Here is a 15626-nt window from a genome sequence, read left to right as displayed (position 1 = left end):
TAGGACTGAGAACTGTAGGCTCCCCCTAAATGGGTCATCTGTGCGCTACACGTCAGAGGCAGCTTGTAAAGTAGCTGACTCTGTGTGTGGGATCCACACAAGGTTTATTTTAGATTAGGCGACTCTCCATCCAATGTAGATAACGATTGTTACAGAAAACCTAGAAGTATCAGTGTAAAATCGAAAGAAATACCTCGCACATGTGAGAGTATTAAAATCTAGTGTATAACTGCCGAAGCATTCGCATCAAAGTATCGGAGTGCTACTGAAAAGTGGCGAAACCCACATGATACTAGATATACAAAGCTGGTTGAAATCTGAAATTCATAACAGTGAGATGTTTGGGGAAAATTTAAGCATCTAGAAAGTATAGGCTAATGAGAAATGGAGGTCATGTGTTTGTAGCTGATTAGTAGCTAAGAAACTCAAATCCACCAATATAGAAACTGAAGCTCCATATGAAATTGTTTTGGCAAGACTCAGTATCAGTTGTGACCAATAGTAATTGGATTCTTATATTACTCACCAGACTCGTCTCCCGATGTAACCAAACTCTTTAGAGAAAAAATCAGTTCACTTGTACATAAGTACCCGAGTGATATTGTAATCATTGGTGCAGACTTTAATCATCCAATAATCAATTGCGAAAATTACAGTTTCGTTAGTGGCAGGTGTAATAATGCATCCTGTAAAACATTACTAAATGCCTTCTCTGAATACTGAGTAGCACAGATAGTTTGGAAGCACATTCGTACTGGAAATAAACTGAATCTAATGGCAACAAACAGACCTGAATTCTTTGAGAATGTGCACATCGCAACTGGTATCAATACCACAACGCAGTTGTGGCAACAATCATTACCAAAGTATGAAGATCAGCTGAAACAAGCAAAAAGATATACACTCCTGGAAATGGAAAAAAGAACACATTGACACCGGTGTGTTAGACCCAACATACTTGCTCCGGACACTGCGAGAGGGCTGTACAAGCAATGATCACACGCACGGCACAGCGGACACACCCGGAACCGCGGTGTTGGCCGTCGAATGGCGCTAGCTGCGCAGCATTTGTGCACCGCCGCCGTCAGTGTCAGCCAGTTTGCCGTGGCATACGGAGCTCCATCGCTGTCTTTAACACTGGTAGCATGCCGCGACAGCGTGGACGTGAACCGTATGTGCAGTTGACAGACTTTGAGCGAGGGCGTATAGTGGGCATGCGGGAGGCCGGGTGGACGTACCGCCGAATTGCTCAACAAGTGGGGCGTGAGGTCTCCACAGTACATCGATGTTGTCGCCAGTGGTCGGCGGAAGGTGCACGTGCCCGTCGACCTGGGACCGGACCGCAGCGACACACGGATGCACGCCAACACCGTAGGATCCTACGCAGTGCCGTAGGGGACCGCACCGCCACTTCCCAGCAAATTAGGGACACTGTTGCTCCTGGGGTATCGGCGAGGACCATTCGCAACCGTCTCCATGAAGCTGGGCTACGGTCCCGCACACCGTTAGGCCGTCTTCCGCTCACGCCCCAACATCGTGCAGCCCGCCTCCAGTGGTGTCGCGACAGGCGTGAATGGAGGGAAGAATGGAGACGTGTCGTCTTCAGCGATGAGAGTCGCTTCTGCCTTGGTGCCAATGATGGTCGTATGCGTGTTTGGCGCCGTGCAGGTGAGCGCCACAATCAGGACTGCATACGACCGAGGCACACAGGGCCAACACCCGGCATCATGGTGTGGGGAGCGATCTCCTACACTGGACGTACACCTCTTGTGATCGTCGAGGGGACACTGAATAGTGCATGGTACATCCAAACCGTCATCGAACCCATCGTTCTACCATTCCTAGACCGGCAAGGGAACTTGCTGTTCCAACAGGACAATGCACGTCCGCATGTATCCCGTGCCACCCAACGTGCTCTAGAAGGTGTAAGTCAACTACCCTGGCCAGTAAGATCTCCGGGTCTGTCCCCCATTGAGCATGTTTGGGACTGGATGAAGCGTCGACTCACGCTGTCTGCACGTCCAACACGAACGCTGGTCCAACTGAGGCGCCAGGTGGAAATGGCATGGCATGCCGTTCCACAGGACTACATCCAGCATCTCTATGATCGTCTCCATGGGAGAATAGCAGCCTGCATTGCTGCGAATGGTGGATATACACTGTACTAGTGCCGACATTGTGCATGCTCTGTTGCCTGTGTCTATGTGCCTGTGGTTCTGTCAGTGTGATCATGTGATGTATCTGACCCCAGGAATGTGTCAATAAAGTTTCCCCTTCCTGGGACAATGAATTCACGGTGTTCTTATTTCAATTTCCAGGAGTGTATATGGTCAGTAAAACAGACCAAAAATCAATAGTGTCATAACTCAGTCAAGATGTTGAAATTTTCAGTACAGGGCAGGAGGATGCAGAGGAACTAGAGCTGAAGTTTAAAAGAATAGTTGACAATGGACTAGATATATACACCCAGTACAACTGTTCGCAATGGGAGGAACTCTCCACAGTACACAGTCATTGTTAAGAAACTTCTACAGAGACAGAGGCTACAGTATAATAGGACTACAGATACAGAGATGTTGAATGAAACGCCTCACAGAATATTGTCAAATAATGTGTCGCAAAACCCAAAGAAATTATCTTTTTATCTAAAGGCTGTTAGGGGCAGTTGGTGGCAAGTTGCTTGTGAATGAGTCAGGGGCTGATACTGAGTGTAGTAATGCAAAAGTAGAAATGTTTAACTCTGTTTTCAAATGTTCCTTTACAAAGCAAAATCCAGGGCAACTGTCCCAATTTAATCATCATACCACAGAAAGACGAGTGAAATAAGTATTAGTATCAGATCAGCGAAATAGGTATTAGTGTCAGTGGCGTTGAGAAGCAGGTGGAATCGTTAAAACTAAACAGAGCTCCAGGGCCCGATAGAACCCTTACCAGATTCTATACTAAATTTGTGCTGAATTAGCTCATAATATGAAATGTATTCACAGTTGCGAATATGGACAACCATCAGCTGTATAATGGACTGACGATAATTAAAATTTATTCTGAACCTGAACTCGAACCCAGATTTCCCTTTTATCATGGGCAGTGCATTACCATTAAGCAATTCAAGCATGCTTCTCAGCCAGACCCAAACTTCCATATGTCATCAACCATGTGTCCACAACCTGCGCTCATACATCCATTATGTATATTCCCTTACAAGGGAGACATTTTATATGAAAGTCGCGTGCAAAGTACTGGCAGATAAATACAATATTGCAGTAAATGTGTTGTTCAGAATTGCTATGCAGTGTTATTTCGTACATTCATGCATATTTACTCATGAGCTTTTGTTAGTGTCTGATCAATGGTGCAGGATGACACAAAATGTTGTAGGGGGTCCATTACTTGTTCTCAGATTGCATGAACTGATGTGAAAGGGTTATGATATGCTTTGTATACAATATGAGGGTCCTCTCTTGTGGTGGTGACACATGATCGATTAGAATCTTGGCGGCAAGTATACCTAACCTCACCTCTCCATGCAGTCCAACACCAGGCCACTGTTACATCCAAATGTCCCACAAATCTTGATATTGCATGATGTGACCAAGCAGCCAAATGGAAACCTGCATGTGTTGATAATGCTGTCTCATACATGTGCAGGGCATCTCAGTGTCTTTCACAGTTATCTCTCTGATCACTCACCTGATGCTTATCATCCCTTACATACTGTACCAGGCCTGGTAACAAAACAACACATGAACAACATTAATGCACTGTTATGGCCATTCTACTTAACACAGAACATTGCAACTCTATCCATTTACATGCACAGTAATATTGCATTTGTGTATGAAGTTACATTAACATCTGACCATATCTTCTGGGCACTTCACTTTTTTTTCAGACAGCATACTAAAAATGATAACAATGACTGTGCATCTGCAAAATTTCTTGCTATTTATCTCAGTTACAAATTAACATAGAAAATTAATATCAGATAACTGTGTATAAAATTAGCACATGTTTCATGTTTAGTAACTAAGACCTTATATTTGTGAATAACTACTGCTTAGTACACATTTTGCCTTATTCCACCACCACTTATCTCTGAAGTCAAATACAATTCTTATTAGAAAAAATGTCAATCAGGTACATTAGTGGAGTCAAATGTAATGAGTCTTATAGATGTTATTTCAAAAAACTAAAAGTATGGACACTTTTAGCCTGCACTGCAACGTTATCAGAAGAATAATAAACTACAACATTCTGTTCACCAATGAGACACACACCAAAAACAGCTGATTCACTCCCAGTTCCAAACTCAAGACAGTTATGCACACATAGGTTTACTATTACTGAACATGTTGTGCCAGTCAGTGCAGTCAGCACAAAAATTGGTTATTTGGTAGAAGAATTCAAAAGATGTCCTGGAGATTATCTCCAGTACTAGTGTTTTGACGTAGTATATGTTGCATGTAATGAGTGTGTCATCTATTGTTTGATGGACAATGTGTATTTTGATCCACAATAGTAATAGCTGATTCTAGCTTACCAAATCTTTTTGTTTTGTATTTTATGGTCATCTTTCATTATTTTTTGTACCATTTATAATCAGATGTGTGACAAGTTATGAAGTGATGTGGTATATATAAATTTTTCTGATGTATTATAGGTACATATTTTACAATTTCATAATATGCAGCAGCTAAAAGTTTCAGTTCACAATGTTGGGCTATTTTCTTTAAGTTATTTATGTATACACGAACTCCAGAAGGGAATAGTGGCTTCTATATCAATAAAAATGAAATTTTAAATTTGTACTCATTACAAAGCTTGTGTCTGGAAAACCTATAAGTTTACTGAGAAAATTAGAAAATTTGTAGTCCTGGCACATATAATGGAACAGTTCCTGAGGAATTCCTCTATGTCATAGAAGCAGTTGCAAATTAAACATGGCTTCTATTTGTCTTTAAAACTCTATCAAGTATTTAGTGATTTAATTTCTTGGACTAATGTGTCGTAAATAATTTCCGATGATTTAATAACCTTTTCCGAGAGACTTTGTTCAATACAAAAATCTGTTTTTGCCTGCTTGTTATCATTAGGAAAGTCTTCATGTACCAGAAGTCTTCATGTCTATGTAACAGGCTTGGATTTACAACTATATATATGAGGGGCTTAAATAGCGGCACAAGTCCATTTTTGTTTATTCTGAGATACAGAGTCCTAAAGTTAAATGAGCACTGCAAAATCTGCAGTTGAGATACCAGAAATATTCGAGTATATGTCTTGTTGCCAGATATGAAACTTTCCGTCTGTCTGTTTGGATTATTAATTTCCTCAGTATTATAGGCAGAAAAGTGGAGATAATGGAGCTTTACCACTATTGAAATTAAATAAATTAAACATTGTATATAAACCTGTTAATGTATAACTTTCATTAGTATTCGGGCAATGTTTATGTTCCTGTTTTGCCCACCACATGTGTCACTGTACGCAACTACCTGTTTTTGAGAAGAGACACACTTTTTGGTATGTTTCAGGTACCAATTTCCTGTGAACCCCTTGATCCAGATGTTTCATCCCAAAAATACATATGGATTTTGCGATCAGTTTAATTGTGGCAACCAAAATTATACACATACATGTTTCGTTTGTAGTATGATATCGACGTTGTCAGCTTAGAAAATGCAAGTGCTTTTTGCAGGTCAAAGGTAAACACGAACACCTGGGAATCTGCCTCTTCACTACATGTTGTGTCTGCAGCCATTACTGTTCTTGCAACTTCAGCCCTCCTAAAGTGAAGCTCCTTTTCAGTTTGAAGCTTTCTTTTTTCTTCTGCATTGGTAGCAGCTTTCATTTCAAAGCTCAATTTGTCAGAAGAAGAGCAAGTGTCTTTACTTGATGGTCGAAATGACAGGTTGAAGTCTTTGTTAAAGATTTTCGATAAATGTGCTCCCCACAATTACTTTATTCTGAGATATGCATTTATCTCTTTACAAATCGTACATTTTGGCCACACACACAGCTCAAGATTTAAAAACCTTTTGTGGGGATTATCCTTCCTTGTATAATGGCTCTCAGAAACTGGAAAGCTTTTGATGTGTTCCTTTACATCATTGACCAGACCTTCTGGTACAGAGAATTCGTTCTTATGTTTGCCCCTTCCATCAAGGTGAGGTGTACCTTCTTCCTTACTTTTTGTTAAAAGCCTAGAGAGTCGTCCATTAGAAATGTCAAAAGTATTCAAGAAAAACTTCTTGCATACTATTGCACAGTTTCCTTTCACATGTAATCGATATTCATAAATACAGCTTTTCTGAGAACCAGAGCCATCTCTTGGTTTTCGGCGGTTAACTGAATGATACGTGCATAAACTATTCAGATAACTATTTTGGCGACTAATATCACCCGTACCCCAAAAATTGGCAAATAACGTCTTCCTCGTCCTCTGAAATTTTATTGAAACTTCTACGTGCACACCTGCAGTCCACATTGCGAAATGTTTTTGGAGGAGTTATTTTACCAGTTGCTGTGTCATATAACTCCCCAATGTTCCTTTTTTTCTTTCGAATATGCTTTTCATATGTGTCCGTTTTCCTTGCACCCTTCTTGCTTCGAGTACGCTTAATTTTTGTCTACATTTTTGGCTGCACCGTTCGCACAGGCATAAGTAAAAGTGCCTCCTGTTTCGTCATTTTTTGCACTTTCATTGGAAGTTTCATCCTCATTGGTACTGCTTTCTACATAGAATGTAACACAAGTTATAATTTATACAGCACCAGATCATTGAAAACATATGTATATGTGAAACACATTAAGATGGACACCCTCATTTTCCACTGTTATTGTCAAAATGACCTTCATTCTTGCATATTCCTTTTTGGAACAAAATTTCTATAATGCTGAGAGAAAATTAAGTAAATTCTTTTTACCTGCAATCGTTTGAAAATCTGGATCATCAGGTGTATCACAGTCACTTGATAATACTCCTGAATCCATCATCTCCGCAAGAAATAGCAAGACGCTGCAATGCCCAAAAGCAAACGGACTTGTACCACTACTGAAATAAGTTCCTGCCTGATTTCTCTAATGAATCAGCATTGAGGTACACTCTGTTGGCAGTAGGACGAAGCTGGAACTGTCCCCCAATGCAAATAAATTAAAAACGCCTTGTGTGAGTGTGTATGTGAGGATAAATGCATTTTTTTTTAAAAGTGGACTTGTACCACTATTGAAATAAGCTCTTCATATGTATAGCACTCGCGCTTTGCAGCGCGACTCCTGACATGCAAGTGATAAAAAAAAATGTCTCTCACAAAATTTCGTATGATGAGTACATCCGGCAGCACATTAACGACCGTGCATTGCGATACATGCAGCTGCCTTGCTACACTACGTGTACTTCATTGACGTTCTTGGTGCATGACCTCCGGAATAGCTTCCTCAGTAGACGACATCAGAGGACGACCTCTGTCATGCGATGATGGAAGGGGGCATGGCTCCAGACGACGGAACACGTTTTTATCTGGGTGACGTCGACCAGGATATTTAGCAACATATTCACGAGCGGAAACACCAACCCATTTATCAGTTTCACCATGTACTGGAAGCACACCCACATATTCATCGTTTGTGTATAACATATGTCATCCACATTGTTTTAGAATAACACGTGAAAAAATTACGATGTGTGTTCAAATATACAAGGAGTCTGTCACGGGCATACTACTCCACTAGCAACTAGTTCCTGTCTGGTGGACAGCACACACAGTATAAACACACTGTCAGTCCTGCGCACTGTTCCTCCTAACGTGCATTACCTCTCTGACAGATATTGTCCTGCATGGTTCATTCTGACACCACTAATTGTGAAACGTTCGGTTTCTAATTACACAGTTTCCCTAACGGTAATAGATATGATGTTTCCTCAGTCCTGTCGACAGAATAATAATAATAATAATAATAATAATAATAATAATAATAATAATAATAATAATAATAATAATCATAATCATAATCATAATAATAATAATAATGCATTGAGATACATACTAAACTGCATGTAGTTACCATACTCATTGTTGAAAGGTATAATTATTGGGGCCATGGTGATAACACAAACAAATTGTAACCGAGTTTGGACATTATTCGCAAAGCACGCCACAACGAAATGTAAATGTCCTGAATGAGGCAAGAATAATAGTTGGTTCTAATCTATGGGACCATTGGAGGAGGGTACAAAGAAAACAGGTTTTGCATACAGTAGATGAGGTGTTGCAAATAATTTCTTGTCCATGACGTGCAAAAGACTTCTTTCAGAGCTGACCAATCTTCCATTTCTACAATTGTAGTACGTAAGTGTAAATGTTTTCTAGAGGACCCACTACAATCGCTGTTGATGAATAAGCTGCCAGATACCGTACCATCTGGACTACATTTACCAAATAAAAACCAGATGCCTCAACACAGGATCGAACCATCGATTGCTTGAATCCTAACACTAGATTCTATCCACTGCACCAACTGTACACCACAGGTAATATGTGCTGACGGAGGTAGTTACCTTTCATGTTTTTACAGTGTTGCCAGATGTACTCTAACTCCTTCAATTATTTTTAAATTATATTTTGCATTGGAAGTACATTATGAGTTTTTGATATCTCATACAGGCTCAATTTTTATATACGAGCTTTCTTAATACCAGCTTATTATCGAAACGTGATTTGTTGTGTATAAAGCGAAACTTGTGACTGAACTGAAAATTTCTTGGTAGGGAGGATGCAGCATTTTATCTTCAATGGAAGGTCATCGACAGATGTAGAAGTAACTTCAAATGTGCTGGAATCCTGCTGCACATGACCTGCCAGAAAATTTGAATAGTAACTTCAGACTCTTCACAGATGACACGATGATGTTGCGATTTCAAAGTGGTACAAAGATTGGGAACGTTCTTTAAATGTTCACAAGTGTAAAATTTTGCACATTACAAAATGTGAAAACCTAGCATCTTATTAGAGATATGAAGTGGAAAGATCACGTAGACTCCATTGTAGGTAAGGCAAGCAGCAGATTTCGGTTCACTGATAAAATACGAGGGAAATGCAATCAGTCTACAAAGGACATTGTTTACAAAACACGCATGTGGCCCATTATGGAATATTACTATACTGTGTGGAACCAAATAGGGTTAATAGGGGATATTGAATATATCCAGAGAAGAGCAGCACAAATGCTCATAGGTTTGTCTTAGCCATTGGGGAGTGTCATAGAGATGTTACAGTACACGAATTGGCAGAAACTGTACCAAGAAAGCCTACTTACAGAGTATCAGAAACCAGGTTTAAATGATGAATCTGGAAATACACTACAACCACCTCCTACATATCACTCCCAAAGGTATCATGAGGACAAGATCAGATTATAGCATGCACAGAGGCACTGAAATAGGCATTCTTGTCACGCTGAATGAGTGAATGGAATGAGCAGAGGCCCTGTCACCTCTTTGTTGCTGTCACCACATTTATATTTTTATTGGTGGTAATTTCATGTAACCCTTACTAAGTGTCTTCTGCTGCTGGCTGATTTATTATTATGACTGGAGTGTCACTATGCTAGTTATCTCTGATTTTTCATTATATGCAACTGATACTACTGATGATAATACATATGCTGCATGGCCGTCTAGTTCATAGATGCTATGGAACTGTTTGCATGTGACACTTCCAGTCAGCTCAACACGTGCCATATATGTACCAGCACTTAGTCGCTGTTTGTTGGGGCCCATCTGATTAACAGTTCTACATTTTCTGCTTCTGCTGATGGTATTCTCCTTCTGTTACTTTTGATGAATTGATTGAATGGTTCGCTACTGCTTATTTTGTTGCGTTCCCAATTTGAGGCATTGCTCTCAATGGAAATAGAAGTGTGGTATTCTCAAAAACAAGTAACAGTTGCAAGTATATTTTTCCTCAATTTTTTTCTGAATTCCATGTACAGTTTGTTTACAATGTGCTTAATGTGGGATCCCTAGTTCTGGATCAGCTCAAGATGGCAAAAGCCAGTTACCTTTGCACAACAAGTGTTTTATTTCCGGTCACTGCCAACATTGGCGATCTAACAACAAGGTGTCCATGTGTATCATTACTGTTAGAAAGTGAATGTCATGCCATGCTGTGCCAAACATGTATAATGCCAGAACCAGTAACACACCATGGGCTTTTAGTACCCTTGGCAATTTAAAAATTGTGCCCCTCATAAGTAGTTATAAATCCAAGTATTAGAACTATTTGTGTTCTGAACCTACAATGTTTACTTTGGAATGAAACAGTTAATAGATGACAATACAAGTATAACAGGGAAACAGAAAAAAATGTGTATTAGACATTTCAGAATATAAACTGCATTTATTTAAAATTTCCAGGATTTTATTCTTGCAGATTGTTCAATTACATGGTTCAAATTTAATTTTTTCTTTTAATTGATAAAATCACAAGGTGACTTAACCTTTCCTGGCCCATAGTCGATCTCTGATAGGTCATTATTAGTTTTAATACGAAAAACTTCTTTCACAAGTAGCATTTGTCACAATGAGAGTTAAAAATTCTTAGTGATATGACAATGTTAATTAAACTCTTCCATCTCCACTTAATTATACAACTTAATAATTCTACAGTTATCCATGTAGAAAAATGGTCTCTCATGCATGAACTTCTTTAAGTAAATAAATGTGACATCTATTACAATCACAACTGAATATTTTTCACATGACTAATGGGTTGCCATATCTAGCTGGGACCTCATCGGGACAGTCCGTGAAGGGTGTATAGAAATGAATTAAAATGCATTTAATATAATTAGTTTTTATGTAGAACACAATTACATGGAATGTGTTATGACAGAAGCAGTTGGTACACCATTTTTAAGAAGATTTCACCTTTTTCATTAAGTCTTTCTTACCTTTTATATATTTATAAAACTCCGTGGAAATCGGCTTGTAGTTAAATTGGCACTGTTGACTGGCAGCATAAGATTTTCTCATCAGTCCACTGGGCTGCCATCAGCGAAAATACTCTTTCCACAGTGACATTGTGTGCAGAATAATACCTGCATAATTTTAGCGGTTGGCATTTGTGTTCAGTATTTTTAGTTTCCATAACAAATTAAACACACCTTTCTTCCACAGAGTATTTAGACTTCCATTCTTCTGAGTCACACTTAGTTTCTAAAAACCTTCTCAGATACATGTGTTCCTGAAAACAGTTGCTTTACGCAATTTTTTGTCAGGTATATAATAATGTTTCAATCATCACGCAATCTAGGGTTTCAGATAACATTATCCAATCCAATACTTGATATTTATTACAAGAAATAGACTATTTATCTAAATAACCAAATGCTGTGTTGTAGAAAACCATTGTCTCTTCCTCAAACCTCGAAATCAAATTAATTATTTCTTTAGTAGGGTTGTCATTCTTTAATTTGTTCAAACTCATCTTGGTTTGCATGCCAATGAAACTGGCAGTCTTCCTTTCATTCAGACATCTTTGAGTGTTGATTAGTATATTTCTTATTTCACATATCGAAACTTTATTCTACCCCACTCTTTTTGCATTTTTTTTTCAAACAGAGGCAGGTTGGACTTTAGAAACATGAAGTAAATTTCACTGATCAGACAATTAAAAAAAATTGAAATTCTCTTAGCTGACCTGTCTTTGGCGAAAAAAATTATTTTCATGGTATGCAAAGTTTAAGCATTCTCTCAACTGCAGTCATTACCGACATCCATCTTGTTTTTGAGTGACATAGAAGAGTCTGATGACTAAAATCAACACATAAGCAGAACTTTTTCAGCTTCTCTATCCTTAATGTCTATATTGAAAAATAATTAAATATTTTCATGTCGATTATTTCAATATCAATATTTAAGACTGCAGCAGCGATTGATATAGTACTGTGGAGAATATGGACAATTGCTTTTATATTTTCCCTAGTTCTTCTTTAATTTGGTGAAACATATTCCGCTGGCCGTGTTGATGAAGCCCTCCAAAGTTAATATTGGTATTGTCTCCACAAAAAGCGATTAATTTACTGATGGAATTTGTGATTGTCTTACATTGTCCACCCAAAACTTTGCAATTGTCTCTGATGTTTCATTGATCAGTGAATCAAACTTCTGTTGGATTACATCTGTTTCAGTGAAGTATTGAACAATTAAAGGAAACAAGTTTTCAGCCTTGTGTTTGATGTATCGGTGCCTATGCCGCAAATTGAAACTTCTTGTAGTTTTTTAATACATTCAGACATGTAGTGTAGTGCGAGGATATTTCCAAGAATCGCTCTAGCTTTGGTCCTGGCTGTAGACAGCTTTGTCGCGACTTTGGAGTCAGGATCCATTTGCATGGTACAGTCAAGAAACCTGAGGAATTGATTATGCTTGATAACTTTATAAGTTGCTGTTAGTTCTGCATCAGCAACGAGCAATTCTTCTTAAGTATCTTCCTTAATCATGAACGTAGAAATAGGCTTTGTTGTTGATGCTACCAGGAATCTAATTGTATGAGCCTTCATAGAAATGAGATGGCTCACAACTGCCTTATCTCCGTGAGTTACTGAGATGAAATAAGTACAAATCCATGATTACTAATTTGTGTGTCCTTTCTTTATAAAAGATCTCTCTTTTGTGTACCCATCTGAAAAGAGACATTTTCTGTTTCCATCCTTAGGTATTTTGGTAAACTACGATAAGTTTATTAGACAGTAGACAAACGACAACAGTGGTGGCTCTTGTGTAAGTGCACGTGAACACCGTAACTTGTAACACCTAGCGGATTTATTGGTTATTTTTCTTTGGATGCTGCTAAACGTAGTGTAGATGCAGTAATCTGAAAAACATGGCACGAAATCCATTGCACTGTGCTACATAGCTCCTCTAGACTTGGTGAAACTTGGCATCAGTTTTATCATACAGATAGGTATGTAGGAGGAAATAAGCTTTCACCATATGAAGAAGAGACGCTATAGAGAGAGGAGGAGTTGCCATACATGTTAAAAACTGTCATACTGTGAAAAATTTGGAAACTAAAAAGTTTTGTGTAGAACAACATCTAGAAGCATGTGCATGTCACCTTAACTTAAATAATGATCCTTTTATAATTGTAGCAATGTATAGGTCCCCAAAGGCAAATTTTCAGCTATTTTTGAGAAACTTTGATTCAATTTGAGAGCAGTTATCGATTTTCCTACCCGGGTGGTACAGAAAAGCCGCACACTGATGGATAATGTTTTATTGACCAAGATAAAGTTATGAAATAAAAACTTATCCTCTTAAGAATGGTCTGTCTGATCATTATGCTTAGCTAGATACAGTATATGACATAGCTCCGTACAGTAATGCAAAATGGTCCTCCAAAGTAATGTGTTCAATTAACCATTTAACAATTGTAAACCTTAGGGAAAGTTTGCAACAGTTAGACTGGGATGAGGTGTACAGGGGACCTGACGCTAATTTAAAATTTAACCTGTTTCATGACACCTTAGTGAGTATATTTGAGAACAATTTCCCTAGGGAAACAGTGAATTACAATTGTAAGAACCATCTAAAAAGCCATGGCTTACTAAAGGGATAAAAATATCTCGTGAACAGGAAACGTAAATATATCTTATAGCTAGGAGGAGAAATGATCCAAAAACAGTAAAACATTATAAAAACTACTGCACTGTACTAAGAAAAGTTATTAAAAATTCCAGAAGTATGTGCATTATGTCTGAGTTTAGTACATCTGACAATAAAATTAAAACATTTTGGATTACTGATAAAAGGGAGACAGGTAAACTGAGAGCGCAGCAAAGCTTTATTTCTATCAAACTGAACGAAAAGTTTGTTAACAAGAAGTACAAAACATTTTTAATAATTATTTTTAAGTGAGAAAATAAGTGAGATAATAAGATCCAGCTATTGATTAGAAAATGAAGGGCAGTATATGGAGAAGACAATACCTATGCAATTTGATAAAATTGAAATTCAGCCCACCTCTTCTAGTGAAATTATGAAAATAATAAATTTTCTAAAAACTAAAAGCTCACATGGAATTGATGGCATTTCCAACAGTGTAAAGAAAGCTTGTTCCTTTGTCTGGTGAAATACTCTACACAGTCAAGAATTGTTGTTAATACAGCTTTCCATCTCTCAAACAAAATTCTGTTTTTCTAATTGAGCACTGTCATGAATTATTTCACATTCGTGTAATCACAGTTAAAGCTCTTTCCAGAGTTTGTCATGATGAGAACTTTCTTAAGATCTGATAGCCCTACTCTGAGTTTAGGAGTTTAAGCTTTTTCCATGTTTTAAAACCATTGGCTGTACAAAATAACTTCTCCCCTTGTTTTTTTAAGCATTCAAGGAAAGCAATATATATTTCATTTCATAGGAGACTTCAACACCCATGTCCTTAAAACTCTCTCACCATTTTCTAATTTCATATGAAACCATTTATCGGAAAATGATCTGCCAGAATTATCTGTTGGAAAAAATGAATTTTCATTGTGCAGTTCACACGTCTCTGTCTTAACAAGCATCCGCCCCACTACCCCTTTTCGCCCTCCCATTTTTCCCCATGGTACGCCAATGGCCAGAACTGCGTGAGATAGCGCAACTTGTTCACCCTGCGCTCCCACTTTGCCAAGTGCTGGTGTTACACTTTTAGTGCCTCCTCCTCCAATTCCCCTCCATTTCTTGGAAACTCGGCCAAGAACTGGTTAACACACAACGTACAATTATGTATTTGAACATGTATGTGTGTATGCAGACAAAATGATGACATCGATTGCATTTCTATGCTTAAAGAGAGTGTTCTAGAGAAACTATTCTGTGTGGCCAAGCTGTGTCTAATGATGTCACATCCCATACGTTAGCGCGGACAAACTATCAAATTCTTCACTTGACAATAGTGGCTGACGCCGTCCTCAGACTGCAAGCCACACACTACCAGAGAGAGTCAAACTGCTACAAGAGTGGCACAGAAAAACACGTCATTCCTTGCGCTGCTCATATTGTCATTAAATTTCCTTTCCGTGCTATACTCGTCGCAGTGCAAGACTCGTTATCTGACTTCGAGCTAAGAAGAATTCACTTGCTAAATCAGCAGTATTAATTTAACATTGAACGTCGCTACAACACAATGAATGGCTTGCAGAACAGAAAAGAACAACTTTCGTGTCAATTCTGATAAAAACGCAAACGGCACTATCTTGAAGTGTGGGAGCAATTGTCTTTCTTTTGAGAGGGGACAAAGTCTCAGTAACTATGAAGCAAGGATTACCACATACGTTCCTCACATCCAACGAAAATTAGGCAGGTGGCAAGTGCTGTAACTGTAAAATCTAAGGTTGGGAAAATTTCACTGAAACTTTTCTACCTCAGATTTGTCGCGAACTTTCTTAACGGAGTAGAGTTGTACGCTGGAAGACAAACAAATGGGACTCTGTTGTGCAAGGCACTTAGAAATTTCTTCCAGGAAAAATATAAACCTTAAAGTAAGAGGCAAGGGGGAAAAAGCTAATGTGTACAAATCGTCAGGATATTGTTACAGGAAACAAACAATGTTTCTGTAACGAAAAACATAAAACTTGATCCTGCT

General features: G+C 38.5%; 1 protein-coding gene across 1 annotated transcript in view; it reads right to left on the bottom strand.

The window, feature by feature from the left end:
• The window catches only part of LOC126277968 (uncharacterized), a 199771-nt gene that overhangs the window by 146765 nt on the left and 37380 nt on the right, over positions 1-15626 (bottom strand). Inside the window, exon 2 of the mRNA XM_049977621.1 lies at positions 3691-3725. The gene's annotated coding sequence lies outside the window, so the exon portion shown is untranslated. The remainder of the gene's footprint in view (positions 1-3690; positions 3726-15626) is intronic.

This window comes from Schistocerca gregaria, chromosome 6 (genome assembly GCF_023897955.1).
Source record: "Schistocerca gregaria isolate iqSchGreg1 chromosome 6, iqSchGreg1.2, whole genome shotgun sequence".
Taxonomy (NCBI): domain Eukaryota; kingdom Metazoa; phylum Arthropoda; class Insecta; order Orthoptera; family Acrididae; genus Schistocerca; species Schistocerca gregaria.
Note: the sequence above shows the minus strand (reverse complement) of the source record. Positions and strands in the feature narration are given on the sequence as shown.